Here is an 18,760-nt window from a genome sequence, read left to right as displayed (position 1 = left end):
TGTGGAGGAGCGGAGACTCGAACCCGGTTCTCCAGATTACAAGACTACCGCTCTTAACCACTACACCACACTGGCTGAAAAGCGAGAGTGGAAACCTCTCAGATAGGGATGCCGTATTCAAAAAGCCCAGGCACAAAATTTATTTGTTTTGTTTTGCCCAAAGCTATTGAGCCACTCTGGGCGGCTTCCAACAGAATATTAAAATACAATAACCTACTAAACATTAAAAACCTCCCTAAACAGGGATGCCTTCAGATGTCTTATAAAAGTCTGGTAGTTGTTTATTTCTTTGACATCTGATGGGAGGGCGTTCCACAGGGTGGGCGCCACCACCGAGAAGGCCCTCTGCCTGGTTCCCTGTAACCTCACTTCTCACAGGGAGGGAACCACCAGAAGGCCCTTGGCGCTGGACCTCAGTGTCTGGGCAGAACGATGGGGGTGGAGACGCTCCTTCAGATATACTGGACTGAGGCTGTTTAGGGCTTTACGGCGCTTCCTATTTGCAGTGGCTCGGGGGGAGCAGCTGCCCACTTTGCCACTCCCCCCCCCTTAAAAAAGCTCAACAACTCTGGGCCATCTCCCCTCATTTTCTTTAAATTTAGTCCCCCAAAATGGGGGGCATCTTATACATGGGGGGGGGGGGTGTCTTATACACCCAAAAATATGGTATATCCCGGGCGCACCAGCGGATTTGTCGCTGATAATGCCAGTTTCACAATTTCAGCCATTGCCCCCATCCAGCAGTTTACATAAGTCTCTGATCAAACAATGATGTCTAGACATACAAATATTTTCTGGGGTAAAGAATGAGGGTGCATTCTGGACTCTGGATGTTGTTTGGGCTACACTGGTTGCTCAGTTCAAGGGCAGAGTTCGGCCAACGCAGCCAATTTCTTCACTAAGTTTCCTCCAAAACCATATGGGCAGAATTGTACCCAACAATAAAACGCCACATTCCAGGTGCTCTCAGGGAAGAACTGCATGCTAAGAATGCATGAGAAGCTTTGCAGGATCACTGGATAGAATTGATTAATTAATGCAGTAAAATAAGTGAAGTCTGGAAATAGCCGGAATTTTGGACTCGTGCGGAGCTTGATATATGGGTACTCCCAAAATATTTTAAAAATTGGCTGTATAATTTGGAACCAATGTGATTTGAATAATATGATGTGATTGGCCTGTTAATAAAAATTATTTAAAAAAAAAAAAGAGAGAAGCTTTGCAGGATCAGGCCAGAGTCCCTTCTAAACCAGCACCCTTTTCTCACAGTGGCCAACTCAATGCCCCTGGGAAGCCCTCAAAAAGTTATTTTAAAGTTACTTTAAAAGTATGGCTGTCTCATTATCTCCCTCGCTTGCACCACACATGTGTGAACCCTGGTTCAGGCCGCAGATATTTTTTCGAAAATAAAAATATAATGTGGAACTTTTAGATTGAAGCCCTATTACATATGCACGAAACATGTCATTGATGCAATAATAATGCATTCACTCTGGATTTATAATGAGTCATTCACACGCCATTCCACTCTTATTTTGCAACGCTTCTTAAATGATAACCCATTATTGCTGCCTGGAGGGGCAGGAAGCTGTGTGGGTTGACAAGAAAGCAAGCAGAATTGTGTATAAGCACCCAACATCATCCCTGAGAGAGCCAGTGTGGTCTGAGAACCAGTGTGGTAGTAGTGGCTAGAGCAGGAGTTGGCAACCTAAGGCCCGTGGGCCACAAGCCGCCCACGGGAGTTGTTTGACTGGTCCACGAGCCACCCCCAAACTGAGCCACCCACTCAGTGACTCCCCCTGCGCTGCACTGAATTGGGGCAGTATGGCGCAGGAATTGCTTCTGTAGCACCGAAAAGCATGTCTGCGCATGCGCAGATGCAAAAAATCACTTCTGTGCAGACGCCGGAAATCGCGGGTGCACGTATGATCTGGTCCAGGGAGGGATCTCCACTGGAGTGAACTGGCCCAGACGAGGTAAACCTTGCTGACCCCTGGGCTAGAGTATCAGATATGGACCTGGGAGATCAGGGTTCAAATTTCTCACTGGGTGACCTCGCTGCCCGTCACTGCCTCTCAGCCTTGTTGTTGTTTAGTCGTTTAGTTGTGTCCGACTCTTCGTGACCCCATGGACCAGAGCATGCCAGGCACTCCTGTCTTCCACTGCCTCCTGCAGTTTGGTCAAACTCATGCTGGTAGCTTCGAGAACATTGACCAACCATCTCGTCCTCTGTCGTTCCCTTCTCCTTGTGCCCTCCATCTTTCCCAACATCAGGGTCTTTTCCAGGGACTCTTCTCTTCTCATGAGGTGGCCAAAGTCTTGGAGCCTCAGCTTCAGGATCTGTCATTCCAGTGAGCACTCAGGGCTGATTTCCTTCAGAATGGATCGCTTTGATCTTCTTGCAGTCCATGGGACTCTCAAGAGTCTCCTCCAGCACCAGAATTCAAAAGCATCCATTCTTCGGTGATCAGCCAGCTCTCACTTCTATACATCACTACTGGGAAAACCATTGCTTTAACTAGACGGACCTTTGTTGGCAAGGTGATGTCTCTGCTTTTTAAGATGCTGCCTAGGTTTGTCATTGCTTTTCTCCCAAGAAGGAGGCGTTTTTTTAATTTCGTGACTGCTGCCACCATCTGCAGTAATCATGGAGCCCAAGAAAGTAAAATCTCTAACTGCCTCCATTTCTTCCCCTTCATGGATCACTGCCTTGCCATGGCGAAGGGGCTTGAATAACTCAGAGGAGCTATGAGCTATGCCGTGCAGGGCCACCCAAGATGGACAGGTCATAGCAGAGAGTTTTGACCAAACGTGATCCACCTGGAGCAGGAACCGGCAAGCCACTCCAGTATCCCTGCCAAGAAAACTCCAAGGACAAAGACAACAGGACTCTCAGCCTAACCTACCTCAAAGGGTTGTTGTTGTGGTTAAATAAATAAAATAAAGAATCGTGAATGCACAACGAAATGGACATCTGGAGTGGCCCATCAAAGAAGATTGAGGAAGTACATTTTCTGCACATATGCACACTGAACACCATTTTCATTTCTGGACTCCAGAGGATCTGTGAAGTTTCATTCTGGCTGTGCATACAAGACCAAAACGGAATTTCCCCTTTTTCAGCTACACAAATGCTCCTTTCCAGAGAAGCCCTGTGCCTCCTAATTATCAAAACCGAATGAAGTCTTTCCGTCCTTTGGCACAAATCCTTACCATCAACATGCAACCTGAAAAGTTTTACCTTTACGGCCGAACTGGATGAATGACAGCAGGAGAGACAGGGTTAGGCTCCCCACTTTCTAACCGATTGGCACCTCTCTCGCTGAATAAATGTGAGCTAAATAGCAGCGGTGAGGGGGCGAAGCAGGGCGCTTAACCCTTTCACCTTAGGCAACCTTCTCCATCAAAATCTGGCTGCTTTCTCACCTGCCCACAGGGACTGCGAAATGATTTCCCAGCCCCTCCCAACCCTGCCTGGCTGTGGGGTTGCGTCAATGGCAAAGGTACATGTCAGCATCAAGTCAAGAGAATACGATCTGCGTCTAAGATATGTTTCCTCCCGTCTCCCTTCCGGGAATCAGCAATCAAGGATCAGCTTCCTACATCTCTCAACAAATTCCCCCCCAGGGCTTTGTTTTCCTTGTAGACTTTTGAGTCTTCAAGTCGGCGCTCGAGAAGCACGCCTGACAGTTAGGGTGAGGATAAAGACTGGGGACTTTCCCAGCTTGCAACACAAAGCTGAGCTCGCCAAAACAACCTGCCTTCCCCAAGCTGGTGCCCTCTGGAGGTTTGTGACTTCAAAGTCTTGCGGTGCTGAGGGTGATGGGAAATGAAGTTCAAAACATCCGGTGGGCACCGGCTTGGCGAAAGCAGTGGTATTCTGTTCATGGCTGGGTCACGTCTGATCTTATTGGCAGAAAGCAGCCAAACACCCCAGGAGGATGTCTTCAAACAAAGAAAGAACATCTCCGGAAAACGTCACTCAGCGCGGATGAGACAAGAGCTGTTAATATTCCTAACGTGAATATTGTGGTGTTGTGAAACTTATTTATGTTCAACCTCTGGAGCAGAGCAAGAATCCAGATTGAAGAATGCAAGGGTTTTCCCCTTCCTCTTCGCCCAATAAGGCAAATTATAGAAATTATTGTGCGCTTTATGGGTCAACTTTTAATAATAATAATAAATTTTATTTATACCCCGCCCTGCCCAGCCAGGACTGGGCTCAGGGCGGCTAACACCAAATATGAATTGCAATAAAACGTAATAGGAAAACAACAACAACCAAACAAACACTTAATTAAAATACGGCTTAAAATACAGCTTAAAATGCAGCCTGATTTTAGTGGTAGCCCATAAATCAAGACCATAAAGGGAGGAATCATCATGGGCCAGCAAAAAAGCCAAGGGAAAATTTATATACCAAATCCCATATAAGGGGTCAGGGGTCAGAGCCTAATTTTCAGAGCCTTCTTCCAAAGTATGCTCACAAAGGCTTATAAACCACGATAAATGTGTTATAGTGCCATCTTAAGTTTTCTTTTTACGCTCAGAAGTAAGCCCCACTCGACTTACCCTCTTTAACGAGCTAACTGCATTTTGATAATATCTGTGGCTCTTCAAGTTGCTGTCGTTTTCACTTTGAGATATTTTTAAATATAGTAAGCAGTACAGAAACAGCGTGAACAAATAAAGGAACTGTCTCTGGCAGGGACTGCCAACCCGATAGCTGTGGGCGCTGCTGTGCCCAGTCAGTACTTCAGTTGGCACCTGGGAAAAGTCTCAATATGGGTGCCAGGGGTGTCAACCTGAATAAAATATTGGGGGGGGGGGGCAGGCAAGCCTTGTCCCACATAACCAATCACACAGACACCATTTGAACGGTGCTGCCCATTAACTTTGGGGAGGTGGCCCAAATATTTAAGGGGGGGCTGAAGACCCTTCGGCCCCATGGAGTTGGCTTCTACCTTCCACGATGGGCGCAGTGCCAAAAGTAGAATTTCCCCAGGTGGACAAAGCAATTGTACAGGTCTGCACAGGTCAGGTGGTCTCACAGCTAAGCTTATTCCAAGTCGTTTGGTATTCTACTCAAGGGAAGATGGCAGGTGGCGCTATGGTCTAAACCACTGAGCCTCTTGGGCTTGCTGATCGTAAGGTCGGTGATTCGAATCCCCGCAACAGGGTGAGCTCCCGTTGCTCTGTTCCAGCGCCTGCCAGCCTAGCAGTTTGAAAGCACACCAGTGCAAGTAGATAAATAGGTACCACTCTGGTGGGAAGGTAAACGGCGTTACCATGAGCTCTGGTTTCTGTCAGGGAGTTCCATTGCGCCAAAAGCAGTTTAGTCTTGCTGGCCACATGACTCGGAAAGCTGTCTGCAGACAAACGCTGGCTCCCTCGGCCTGAAAAGCAAGATGAGCACTGCAACCCCACAGTCGCCTTTAACTGGACTTAATTGTCCAGGGGTCCTTTTTCGTTGTTGTTGTTTAGTCATTTAGTCGTGTCCGACTCTTCGTGACCCCCTGGACCAGAGCACGCCAGGCACTCCTGTCTTCCACTGCCTCCCGCAGTTTGGTCAAACTCATGCTGGTAGCTTCGAGAACACTGTCCAACCATCTCGTCCTCTGTCGTCCCCTTCTCCTTGTGCCCTCCATCTTTCCCAACATCAGGGTTTTTTCCAGGGAGTCTTCTCTTCTCATGAGGTGGCCAAAGTCTTGGAGCCTCAGCTTCACAACTATTATGGCTCCAGCGACCACAGCTATTCAAGGGAGAGCTGGCTTGTCCAGCTGTGCATCCAACCACTGCACCTACCACCGCCGAATCATAAAATCATAGAATCGTAGAACCGGAAGGGACCCCGAGGGTCATCTAGTCCAACCCCCTGCAACGCTTCTTCCTGATGTTTTAGACTACAACTCCCACCCTCCCTGGTCAGGAACCATGCTGGCTGGGGCTGGTGGGAAATGTAGTCCGGAACATCTGGAGGGCGCCAGGTTGAGGAGGAGGCTGCTCTGAGCTTGGCAAATAAACGAGGGAAGCTTGCACTCCGCACTTTTGAAGGAGTGGATTGGACAGAGAGGTTTGGGTAGCCCTGGTGGGGTTGCACACACACACAGCTCTGGAAGGAAATAACTGAATGCAAAGAAATAACTGGATGCAAAGATATAACTGAATGCACGAAATAACTAAATGCAAAGAAATAACTGGATGCAAAGAAATAACTGGATGCAAAGATGTAACTGAATGCAAGAAATAACTAAATGCAAAGAAGTAACTGAATGCAAAGAAATAACTGGATGCAAAGAAATAACTGGATGCAAAGAAATAACTGAATGCAAAGATATAACTGAATGCAAGAAATAACTAAATGCAAAGAAATAACTGGATGCAAAGAAATAACTGGATGCAAAGAAATAACTGAATGCAAAGATATAACTGAATGCAAGAAATAACTAAATGCAAAGAAGTAACTGAATGCAAAGAAATAACTAAATGCAAAGAAATAACTAAATGCAATTAAATAACTGAATGCAAAGAAGTAACTGAATGCAAAGAAGCAACTGAATGCAAAGAAGTAACTAAATGCAATTTAAAATGATCACAACTAAAGCATGAATTGCAGGTGGCCATCCAACCTCTGCTTAAAAACCACCAAGGCAGGAGAGTCCACAAATGCTATTGGGTGACAGAGAGAGGAGGAGGAGGAACTGCTCATCGCCTCTGTCTTCGCCCAAAGCAGTGCCCAACCTGGTAATAACAGAATAAGCGATGCAAGGAGGGAGCTGCAGCCCAAGATAGGAAAAGAGGTCAGGGAATCCCTAGCTGCTTCAAATGAATTGTCTCCAGTGCCTGATTAGCTGCACCCAAGAGATTTTACAGATGTAATCTCAGAGTCTCTGCCGAATCCTTGGGGAATAAGGCTCGATCTAGACACGTCCAAGAAGCTTTTCAGTAAAACGCCTTGCAAACTTTGTAGGAGAAATCGGGTTTACAATTATTTTCTCAGAAATGGGAAATGTTTAAGAGATACTTACAAAAAATAATAATAACAGTGACATGTTATCTATGGTAGTGTTTGAATGACCCTTGTGTACATAAATTTTTTAAAAAAGATTAAGAAATAAAGGAAAATCGGTACGCTAGGTTGTAATAAAGTATTAGAAAGTATATTAAATGTAAGGTAACAATTATAAGTACATTCAAAATCACAAATGTCAACTATATGGGAAGTCTATATTTATTTTACTTGGTTTGTTTGTTTTACTTTATTTTATGTAACATTATATGATTTTAGCTTAGCTGATATCTAAGTGGAATTAGAAGGTTAAATCAATATTTTATGTTAAACTAATGTAAGAATATACTGTATATATATATTGTATCTATGTGTGTGTGCAAAGTTAAATCTGTAATGACATTCATGAATTTCAATAAACATTTTTTTCATAAAAAAGGAAGGAAGAAATCGAGTTGGCAAAAACGGAACTCCACAGCGCCATCCGGTGTCGCCGTGTTATAACTGCATGTACAACACGTATAAAGCGCCTTTCCTTTGCCAATGTAGGTGAGGTTCCTGCAGACCTGAAGGCAAGTGTTGTCACCATCTTCAAAAGGGGGTGGGAATCCTCTCTCCCTTTCTGCATGCAGACGCTACATGCAAAAAGACAGAGGAAAAGAGGAAATGCTCTTGCAGCGGACGAACTTCCAGACTGCGGTTTCGCCAGCGAGGCCAAAAACAGCCCAGCACCTTAGTTGCTCTCAACCTCGTGTTTCAGAAAGTGAGTACATCTCTGCTGCATTACAGCCAAGAGACCAGCATAGGGAAAAGGATTCTATCAAGTTAGATTGCTTGGGCATCTAGTTCCGTATTGGTTATATTGACCGCCAGTGGCTGTCCAGTATCTCAGAGCTAGCCTTCTGCATGCAAGGCCGGTGACTTGCCACTGAACTCAAGCAATGGACTTCGGAGCCACAATTCTGAATTTTGGGGTCCAGAAAAATAATTATGGTAGGTCTCTGCCCTGCTTTGCCCCAGTGTTCATCTTCCCTTGCAAACAGGCCATTGGTGACGTTTTTCTTCTTCAAAACTTGTCAGATTTCCTGTCAAAGAGTAAATGAAGTTTAAACAGGGTGGGGTGTGGAATACAGACTGGGATTTTGATGCCGACAACGTGTAGATGCTATAGATGCTTGATCCCAGCTCCTGCCAACCTAGCAGTTCAAAAGCACACCAGTGCAAGTAGATAAATAGGTACCACTCCGGTGGGAAGGTAAGCAGCATTTCCATGTGCTTTGGTTTCTGTCACAGTGTCCCGTTGCGCCAGAAGAGGTTTAGTCCTGCTGGCCACATGACCCGGAAAGCTGTCTGTGGACAAACGCCGGCTCCCTCGGCCTGAAAGCGAGATGAGCGCCGCAACCCCAAAGTCACCTTTGACCGGACTTAACCGTCCCGGGGTCCTTCACCTTTTTTTTACCTAGAATTCGTGGACAGCCTACAAAGCTGACTGCTGGAAGTTTCAGATCAAAGAAAGTCCTTTATTCACACAGCACAGAGTTGAACTGCGGAACTCTCTCCCACCAGACACAGCGACGGACACCAACTAATGGAAGATTGGACAAATTTGTGGGCTATCGACGGCCACTAGCCTTGATGGCTACGCTCAGACGCCACAGTCGGAGGCAACAATGCTTCTGAATAGCCGCTGCTGGAAATCACAGGAGGGGAGAATTGGTATTGTGTTCGAATCCTGCTTGCAGACTTCTGATTGGCCACGATGTGTACGGGATGCTGCTCTAGATTGCTTTGAGCTAATCCTTCGGTTCTTCAGCACATAAGATCTTACAACAGACACCCATTTTGAAGCATCCCCCCTCCCCAAAAAAGTTCTCTCTCTCAGTGGTGAACAGACAGATAATAACTGGTCCACAAAAAACTGCTGAGACCTGCATCTTTCTGAGACTGGGTTTCTTGCTTGGATACAAGGAATTACTCTTTCCCTAATGGCTTTTCTGCTTTTTCTCTCTTTTTTTAAAAAAGGCACTGGGTTGGGGGTGTGATGATATCTTCCAGGCACTTTGCAAACATTAGCTGATGAATCAATCAGCAGAGCAGCCCCATAGCCTCTTTTATGGCCTCTTGACAGGTTTCGCAGCGAAGCAAAGAGATTTATCGATTTTTCTTCTGAGCTGGAGACTCATCCATTACATGCGGCAGGGGCTGGCTGCACTCAGCGCTGTGGGCAGGCGAGGAGAGGGGGGCGAGGAACCACAACCCACCCCTCCATCCCCCCCACTCAGACTTGCAAGTTGACCAAGCAGCGGCTTCCACTTTCCGAAGTTCCTGCAGCCCAGAAGGAGCAATCAGACCGCAGCCCTCGCTGCAGGGATGCATTAGGCACTCGTTTTTTTCTGAGTTTACCGGGAGATTTCGGTAAAATAAAGACGGTAAGGGGGGGGGCTATTCTTCTCAAACGTCAGCCCCCCCCCAAGGACCATAGCTATCAACTTACATATTTGAAAATAAGGGACCAGCAACCTCGAAAATAAGGGATCGGCAGCCAAAATATGGGATTTTCCGGGCACAGGTATGTTCAACTTCCGAGCCCTTCCAAGCCAAAGGCAGAAAGCCCAGCCAGCAGCCAAATGAAGCCTCATCAATAAGGGACAGCGGCGGGACATGGTGCTCGCATAAGGGACTGTCCTGCCAAATAAGGGACGCTTGACAGCTATGCCGAGGACAGCTTCAGCCATCGGGCTATGAGGAGGCTTAGGCTGCTTTCCACTGAAGCTCAACGCCAAGATATGAGATGGAGAATCAGGGACAGTCTAGCAGAGAACGGAAAACGTAGGGTCCGTAGCTAAGTAGAAAACAGGGCTGTCTTAAGCATATCCAGCACCGTGGTGCAAAGATCCCTCTGGCGCCCCATTAATAATAATAATAATAATAATAATAATAATAATAATAATAATAATTTATTATTTATACCCCGCCCATCTGGCTGGGTTTCCCCAGCCACTCTGGGCGGCTTCCAACAAAACACTAAAATACAATAGCCTATTAAACATTAAAAGCTTCCCTAAACAGGGCTGCCTTTAGATGTCTTCTGAAAGTTCGGTAGTTATTTTTCTCTTTGACATCTGGTGGGAGGGCCTTCCACAGGGCAGGTGCCACTACCAAGAAGGCCCTCTGCTTGGTTCCCTGTAACTTGGCTTCTCGCAACGAGGGAATCACCAGAAGGCCCTCGGCGCTGGACCTCAGTGTCCGGGCAGAAGAATAGGGGTGGAGACGCTCCTTTGGTATACTGGACCGAGGCAGTTTTCTCAGAGTTGTCGACCTTTTCCTCTGCAGGGATCGCTCTCTTCCCACGGGGGCTTGGGAAGAAAGCTGCATGTCCGCCAGTGATATACCATATTTTTCGCTCCATAAGACGCACCTTTTTCTTCCTAAAAAGTAAGGGGAAATGTCTGTGTGTCTTATGGAGCGAATGCATGGTCCCTGGAGCCGAATTGCCCAGGGGCAAAAAGCAGATCATGCTTTTTTTTTTTGAAAGAGGGAAGTGGGTTTTGAAACAAAGCGATTGGGGAGAGAGATAAGGGACACTAGAGATAAAGGAGGCTGCCTGGGAGCAGGGAGGTAAAGACAGCAAACTTGCAAATGGGGGAAACAGGAAGACTAAAGCAATGAGGAGAGAAACTAGAAGAAAGGGAGGAGCAAAAAACTGTTCCAGCTAAGGAAAAGACACTAAGGCAAACAAGAGGGAAGGGAGTGTTGAAAGAAAGCAGCTGATTGGTGGGATCGGGAGAGAGATAAGGGAAGCTAACGATAAAGGAGGCTGCCTGGGAGGGGGGAGGTAAAAGCCCATGCATCCTCAGGATTTTTACATTGGGTCACCCCAAATTCACCATCGGATCACATAGCACGTTCATGGCTACAGCCTGCACCAAAAAAATCGTGCACCCACTGTTTCCTGGACCCTCAGGATTTTTGCATTGGGCTACCCCAAAAAAAGGTAAAGGTAAAGGTACCCCTGCCCGTACGGGCCAGTCTTGACAGACTCTGGGGTTGTGCGCCCATCTCACTTAAGAGGCCAGGGGCCAGCGCTGTCCGGAGACACTTCCGGGTCACGTGGCCAGTGTGACATCGCTGCTCTGGCGAGCCAGAGCCGCACACGGAAACGCCGTTTACCTTCCCGCTGGTAAGCGGTCCCTATTTATCTACTTGCACCCGGAGGTGCTTTCGAACTGCTAGGTTGGCAGGCGCTGGGACCGAGCAGCGGGAGCGCACCCCGCCGCAGGGATTCGAACCGCCGACCTTTCGATCGGCAAGTCCTAGGCGCTGAGGCTTTAACCCACAGCGCCACCTGCGTCCCCTGGGCTACCCCAAACTCACCGCCAAATCACATGTCTGTGGCTCTTGTTCAATAACCTGCTCAGTTACCAAAACCCCTTAAAGTGGGACGCAGGTGGCGCTGTGGGTTAAAGCACAGAGCCTAGGACTTGCCAATCAGAAGGTTGGCAGTTCGAATCCCCGTGATGGGGTGAGCTCCCGTTGCCTGGTCCCTGCTCCTGCCAGCCTAGCAGTTCGAAAGCACACCAAAGTGCAAGTAGATAAATAGGTACCACTCCAGCGGGAAGGTAAATGGCATATCTGTGCGCTGCTCTGGTTTGCCAGAAGCGGCTTAGTCATGCTGGCCACATGACCCGGAAGCTGTATGCCGGCTCCCTCGGCCAGTAAAGCGAGATGAGTGCCGCAACCCCAGAGTTGGTCACGACTGGACCTAAGGTTCAGGGGTCCCTTTACCTTTTTATCTCTTAAAGTAAAGCTCCTACCAGGGGGGGTTCCTGCTTCGTCGCTCCACCTGGGGCAAGGAGACAACTGCCCTGGGCTCCCAGCCCTGTCAGGAAGCTCTGTATAGCCCTTGCTCAATAACCTGCTCAGTTACCAAACCCTCAGGGGAGCCTGCCTCCCACAGCTGAGATTTTGCACTGATAGCAGGATCACGACACCTTATGCACGAGTCTCCAGCCTCTGACCTGCTTTCGCAGGAAAGAGGGGGGTCGCATTCCCATTTCCCAGAGCGATCCAGCCCGCCCGGAGCTCCTCTGCTTTCATGCCGCCGGAGGAACCCAAACCAGTCAAACTGGTTGACTGACACAGGAGGGAAATTGTTTGCAGCAGAGAAAATAAAACCGCAAAGAAAGAAAGAAAGAAAGAAAGAAAGAAAGAAAGAAAGAAAGAACAGAGACCCCAGGATCATATTAAGTTGGGAACATAAAAGCATAAGAAGAGCTTGTGGGATCAGGGCAATGGCCCAACTAGTCATAGAGTTATAGAATTGTGGAGTTGGAAAGGGCGCCAGGGTCATCTAGTGCAACCCCCTGCAATGCAGGAATCTTTTTGCCCAACATGGTTCTTGAACCCACAACCTCGGGATGAAGAGTCCTATGCTCTACCGACTGAGCTACCCTGAATAAATCCAGCACGTGCTTCTCGCTGTGGCTAGCCAGATGCCCCGATTGGAAACCTGTAAGCAGGATTCGAACACAAGACTCTCCGCTCTTGCAAATGGTGTTCAGAAGCACTGCCTCCAGCTTTGGAGAAAGAGCGTAGCTGCCGTGACGAGTAGCCATGAATCATCCTCTCCTTCATTATTTTGTCCAATCCTCTAAAGCCATTTCTCCCCTTCGGAGGAAGTGGAGTTGCGGGCTTCCCAGCCCCCAAGCGATTGAGGGGGATTCTTGGTTGCGTCACCTCCTGGCCAGCCAATCAGCTGGCTCTGGGGGTGTGGCCTGCCATATCTGAAGCAGGATGCGGCCGGGGATCTCCCTCTTTTGCTGCCTACCAGCTGTTTTTTCCCATCCTCTTGCCCTCTAAGGTTTGCTTTCTCTGACCATGCTATGGACCTTGGTTGGTAGTTGCTGAGGGGCCCGGTAGGAATTTTTCCACTTGGCAAATTGGCACCAGCCCCTTGGTTTTCGCCTAGAAAGGTAAAGGGACCCCTGACCATTAGGCCCAGTCGCTGACGACTCTGGGGTTGTGGCACTCATCTCGCTTTACTGGCTGAAGGAGCCGGCGTACAGCTTCCAGGTCACGTGGCCAGCATGACTAAGCCGCTTCTGGCAAACAGAGCAGCACACGGAAACGCCATTTACCTTCCCGCCGAAGTGGTACCTATTTATCTACTTGCACATTGACGTGCTTTTGACCTGCTAGGTGGGCAGCAGCAGGGACCGAGCAATGGGAGCTCACCCCGTCGCGGGGATTCAAACTGCCGACTTTCTGATTGGCATGTCCTAGGTTCTGTGGTTTAACCCACAGCGCCGCCCGCGTCCCTGGTTTTTGCCTACCTCATAGCAAATTGTGACAACTTTCTTGGTATTGACGGTTAGGCATTAGTATTGTTCTGTGGATGAAAGAGGAAGTGGATGAAAGTGCCATCACCTGCCCCACATATTGAAGGGCAGTCCGATAAAGGATTCCGGGGTCGTGCTCCTGTCCGAAGCCTAGGGAGGTGAGGGCCCAAGGCACGCCCCCTAGCGGTGACCCTGGGGGATTTCCTAGTTGATGTGCATCAGCAGGACTCCCCCTACTGGTGGTTAACCCTTCCCGGACTTCAAGCAAACAGGCTGAAGCCAGATAGTCGGTTAGGACCAATGCCTAAGCCAATACCGTTCATCACCTGAACCCTATAAAGTTGTGGCGATATTTAGCCCATTAACCTTAAATATCTGTGTCATGTGTCTTTATTTCCACTGGGGGGAGGCGGGAACTCGCCACACAATTAAGAGTCGCAGAATCATAGAATTGTAGATTTGGGAGGCCTGCGAGGCAGGGATCTCAGATAAATCTCAACTAATCTCAGCTGAAGCATTAATTAATGAATACTTTAGCTGACCTCAGAATAATAAGAATAAGAATAATAAATGTGACCTCAGAATCATAATCCTTGAAGCCAAACAATGGGACACAGATTATGTTGCACCAGATCCACGAATAATCTCCTGGTTTGTTAAAAAAAATCCTTATTAAATTTTTAAGATTTAATAAGGAATGGGGGAAATTTTATAATTTATCTTATGAACCATTGTAAACAGCTAAAATCGTTAGTAGGTTTGAAATAACACTTGTAGTTTAATGGTGAATTTTGGGCACAATGGAGAGAGGTTAAATATTTGGATTATGATTAAAGACGCAGGAGAAAATGATCAACAACAGGACCCACAGTCCAGGAGATTCTTTGGAATCTAGTTTTTATGTTGTATGTTGGATATGTGATTGTAAAACTTTAATCTGAAAACCCAAATCAATCAATTAAAAAATAATAATGATCTCCTGGTTCCATTGTTTTTAAACTAAATGATTTGATTGTTTTTCAACTAAATTCCATTTCATTGGAATTTGGTGCAGAGATTTGGGGACATTTAAACGTTTGCTTCTGCCGTGATTTCCTGACGATGCAAATCACCGCCTCCCTCAGCTTGCTATTGGCTGCATAGAAGGGGGGGGGGGGAGATGCAAGAGACACATGTAAGGAGGGAGGAGCAATTTCATTTACCGTATTTTTTGCTCTATAAGACACACTTTTTCCCTCCTAAAAAGTAAGGGGAAATGTGTGTGCGTCTTATGGAGCGAATGCAGGCTGCGCAGCTATCCCAGAAGCCAGAACAGCAAGAGGGATTGCTGCTTTCACTGTGCAAAGACCCCTCTTGCTGATCTGGCTTCTGAGATTCAGAATATTTTTTTTCTTGTTTTCCTCCTCCAAAAACTAGGTGCGTCTTGTGGTCTGGTGTGTCTTATAGAGCGGAAAGTATGGTAGTTCACAATCAAAGGCAAGCCAAATGGGCATAGTCCAAAGCAATAGGCAAACAGAAACAGCCATCCTTTTGTACGCTTTTGGTGCCTCTGTAGCTCAGTCGGTTAGAGCGGGTTGCTGATACACCAAGGTTGCAGGTTTGATCCCCATACGGGACAGCTGCATATTCCTGCATTGGAGGGGGTTGAACCAGATGATGCTCAGAATCTGTTTGGGTGGAGAGTGCATAAGGATGGAGTTATTAGTGAAAAAGAGCAGGCAAAAAATTATGATGTTTGGGGGAAATGTGGGAAGTGATCCATGAAAGGCAGTCAAGTACAGTGGTACCTCGGGTTACAGACGCTTCAGGTTACAGACTCCGCTAACCCGGAAATAGTTAGTTCTTAACCTCAGGTTAAGAACTTTGCTTCAGGATGAGAACAGAAATTATGCAGCGGCAGCGGGAGGCCCCATTAGCTAAAGTGGTACCTCAGGTTAAGAACAGTTTCAGGTTAAGAACGGACCTCCGGAATGAATTAAGTACTTAACCCGAGGTACCACTGTACAACATTCCATGTAATGCTGGAGAAGACATGCGAGGGAATGTTTGGTCCAGCCAGTTGAAACTTCCTGTTCCTCCTGGCTGGAGCATCCTTCCTTTCGCATGTGATAGAAGGTGGGCGTGACCTAACCTGCCCAGGTAACAAAAGTACGAATCACGCAGCACCCTCCTCATTTTTTGACTTCCTTCTTCGTTTGACCAGCTTTTAGCTAAGACTGCTCTGCTAGCTCTCAGCTAGCAGAAGCCCTGGGATTATTCCCCCAAATGGGGTAGATCCACATGCACATATTTGTAACTAAGTCTGCCTTCAGGAATCCAACTGTGAACTGATGTGAGTAAACTTTTTTTATTGACTTTGAATAAGATTGTGGCGTCTTTATTCTTTTAAGAGGGACTCAAGGAAACTTAGGGACCCGGGTGGCGCTGTGGGTTAAACCACTGAGCCTAGGACTTGCCGATCAGAAGGTCGGCGGTTTGAATCCCCGCGATGGGGTGAGCTCCCATTGCTTGGTCCCTGCTCCTGCCAACCTAGCAGTTCGAAAGCACGTCAAAGTGCAAGTAGATAAATAGGTACCACTCCGATGGGAAGGTAAACGGTGTTTCCATGCACTGCTCTGGTTTGCCAGAAGTGGCTTAGTCATGCTGGCCACATGACCCGGAAGCTGTACGCCGGCTCCCTTGGCCAATAAAGCAAGATGAGCGCCGAAACCCCAGAGTCGGTCACAACTGGTCCCTTTACCTTTACAAGGAAACGTACCAGGAACATACAATTCAATCTGAGACAGACTGAACTGTATAATACAGTGGACCCTCTGGATACGAATTAAATTCATTCCGGGGGTCTGTCCACAACCTGAAAAGTCAGTAGGCAGAGGTGCCGCTTCTGCACATGCGCATGGTGCAATTGAGCACTTCTGTGCATGCACACAGCGCACAGAGCGATTCTGCACATGTGTGCTCGGTGAAACCCGGAAGTATACACTTCCAGGTTTGCCACATTCAGAACCCGAAAGTTACATATCCAGAGTGGTACGTAACTAGAGGGTCCACTGTAGTGAGAGGCTCACACGAGTCTGCAACCAGACATTTGATGTGCATGTAAAAAGGGGAATGTATCTCTGCCAAGTAAAGGAACTTGCTAGCGCAAGTTAGGGAGGATATGAATAAACAATATATCGTCTCCTGCTACTCGGAACATTCCCACAGAAACTGCTTTGCAAGCTTGCGTACATTATGGCAAAAAACCGCAGGCAAAAATAGGAAGCATTTGCAGTGGGGGCCAGGGATGGGCAGAGGTGAGAAGGAACCGAAAGAGCAAGGGGCTGGTGGGAGAACCGCTCTGAAGAAAACGCCACAGACCTTGAAGCCAGGAGGTGCTAGATGATGCCAGAGAGGGAGGAATGTGAGGGAGATTGGCCACTCGACAGGGTGGCTGAAAAGGAACGGTTTGTTATGTCTGGAGTCTAGATCCCGAGAGGGGAAACTCTGCCAGCTGTGGCCTCCACTGTCGGCGCTGCAGCCTTGACAGACCCCACGGGAGCAAGGAGGGCAAAGGACTAGGATCGGGAGGGATTGGAGAGCAACCAGCAGAGTGCAAATCTCTCCCGATTTGCATCTTTCCAATCTGAGTTCAGTTCTGCACATCAGGTTTGCATTTTTTAAAAAAATATCCCTCATGGAAACTCACCCGGTGAATTTCGCCCAACATCCACTGGAATGGGTGATTTTGAAATATTACCTAACCCCCAGTTCTCCCACTCAAAACAAGACCAGCTGCATCAATTTCGGGGACATAGGAAGGTGATGGCATTGGTACAAGTAGCCGAATCTTCTGTCCCGACTGGCAGTGACTCTGAGGTTTCAGATAGGAGTCTTTCTACTTGGAGATGCTACTGGAGATTAAATTTAGGACCTTCTGTATATCTTTCGAAAACCACCAGCAACCTTTTACACAGGCCTGTGCCCCCCCCCTCAATATCTCCATTCAGATTTCGGTAGGATTTCAGCCAGGCAGCCCTGTTTAGGGAAGTTTTTAATATTGAATGCTGTATTGTTTTTAACACTCGATTGGGAGCCGCCCAGAGTGGCTGGGGAAATTCAGCCAGATTGGCGGGATATAAATAAATAAATAAATAAATAAATAAATAAATAAATATTATTATTTATCCAGACATCAAAAAAATGAAGATCATGGCCACTGGGCCCATCACCTCCTGGCAAATAGAAAGGGAAGAAATGGAGGCAGTGAGAGATTTTACTTATTTGGGCTCCATGATCACTGCAGATGGTGACAGCAGCCACGAAATTAAAAGACGCCTGCTTCTTGGGAGAAAAGCAATGACAAACCTAGACAGCATCCTACAAAGGTCCGTATAGTAAAAGATCTGGTTTTCCCAGTAGTGATGTATGGAAGTGAGAGCTGGACCACAAAGAAGGCTGATCGCCAAAGAATGGATGCTTTTGAATTCTGGTGCTGGAGGAGACTCTTGAGAGTCCCATGGACTGCAAGAAGATCAAACCTCTCCAATCTGAAGGAAATCAGCCCTGAGGGCTCACTGGATGGAGGGCACAAGGAGAAGGGGACGACAGAGGACGAGATGGTGGGATAGTGTTCTCGAGGCTGCCAACATGAGTTTGACCAAACTGTGGGAGGCAGTGGAAGACAGGAGTGCCTGGCGTGCTCTGGTCCAGGGGGTCACAAAGAGTCAGACATGACTAAACGACTAAACAACAACAACAATGATGGCCCCGAATGGCTCAAAAGTACCCTCCCACTTTTAATTCAAGGGGGGGCATCTCTGTACCTTAGGTACTGGAAATTTAGGAAACACTCCCCCCGAGTCTTTGCTTGTCATCGGCCAAGTCCTTAATCAGACCTGAACTTGCAATCAAACCCCAGTTGATTAATTGCAGCAATTTAATCAATTAAAGCTTGAAGGAGCGACATCAGAGCCTCGTTACTTTGCGCTCCGATGAGTGCACTTTTCCGGGCGGCATCTGAGGGAACGCCATGCGGATAGCTGAAGCGACACCTGCAACACAGAAGTAGCAAACTCTCCGAGGGTTGATTGACGCCTCTCCGTCCCTCGCTGCCCATTTAAAATTTGCCAGGGTTCGACTTTCACGCCCCAAGGGTTGACGCCGGGCCTGCCTGCTCCGCTGGACTTAAAGAGCCTTTTTATTACCCATAACTTTCACCCCCGGAAGAATTTTAATTACTTGCTGACTTCCAGCTGCCTTTTAATTCTCAACATTCTTTCTGGGAAACAGAACACACAGTGTGTAGACCAGGATTTCCTTTCTGCCTAAAGCCCTGTTCTACAAACTCCTTAAGAACATAAGGCAAACCTGCATGATGAGAGCAGTTTCCACCTTGCCCAGCCCCATTCTCACAGACAGTGGTGGAGTGTTC

At 47.5% G+C, this 18,760-nt stretch overlaps 1 protein-coding gene across 1 annotated transcript in view; it reads right to left on the bottom strand.

Annotated features, from left to right (window-relative positions):
* P2RY6 (pyrimidinergic receptor P2Y6) overlaps positions 1 to 18,760 on the bottom strand; it is a 125,761-nt gene that overhangs the window by 95,609 nt on the left and 11,392 nt on the right. The gene's annotated exons all lie outside the window — the stretch shown is intronic.

This window comes from Podarcis gaigeae (assembly GCF_964106915.1).
Source record: "Podarcis gaigeae genome assembly, chromosome: 4".
Lineage (NCBI taxonomy): Eukaryota > Metazoa > Chordata > Lepidosauria > Squamata > Lacertidae > Podarcis > Podarcis gaigeae.
This window is presented reverse-complemented; position numbering and strand designations above follow the sequence as displayed.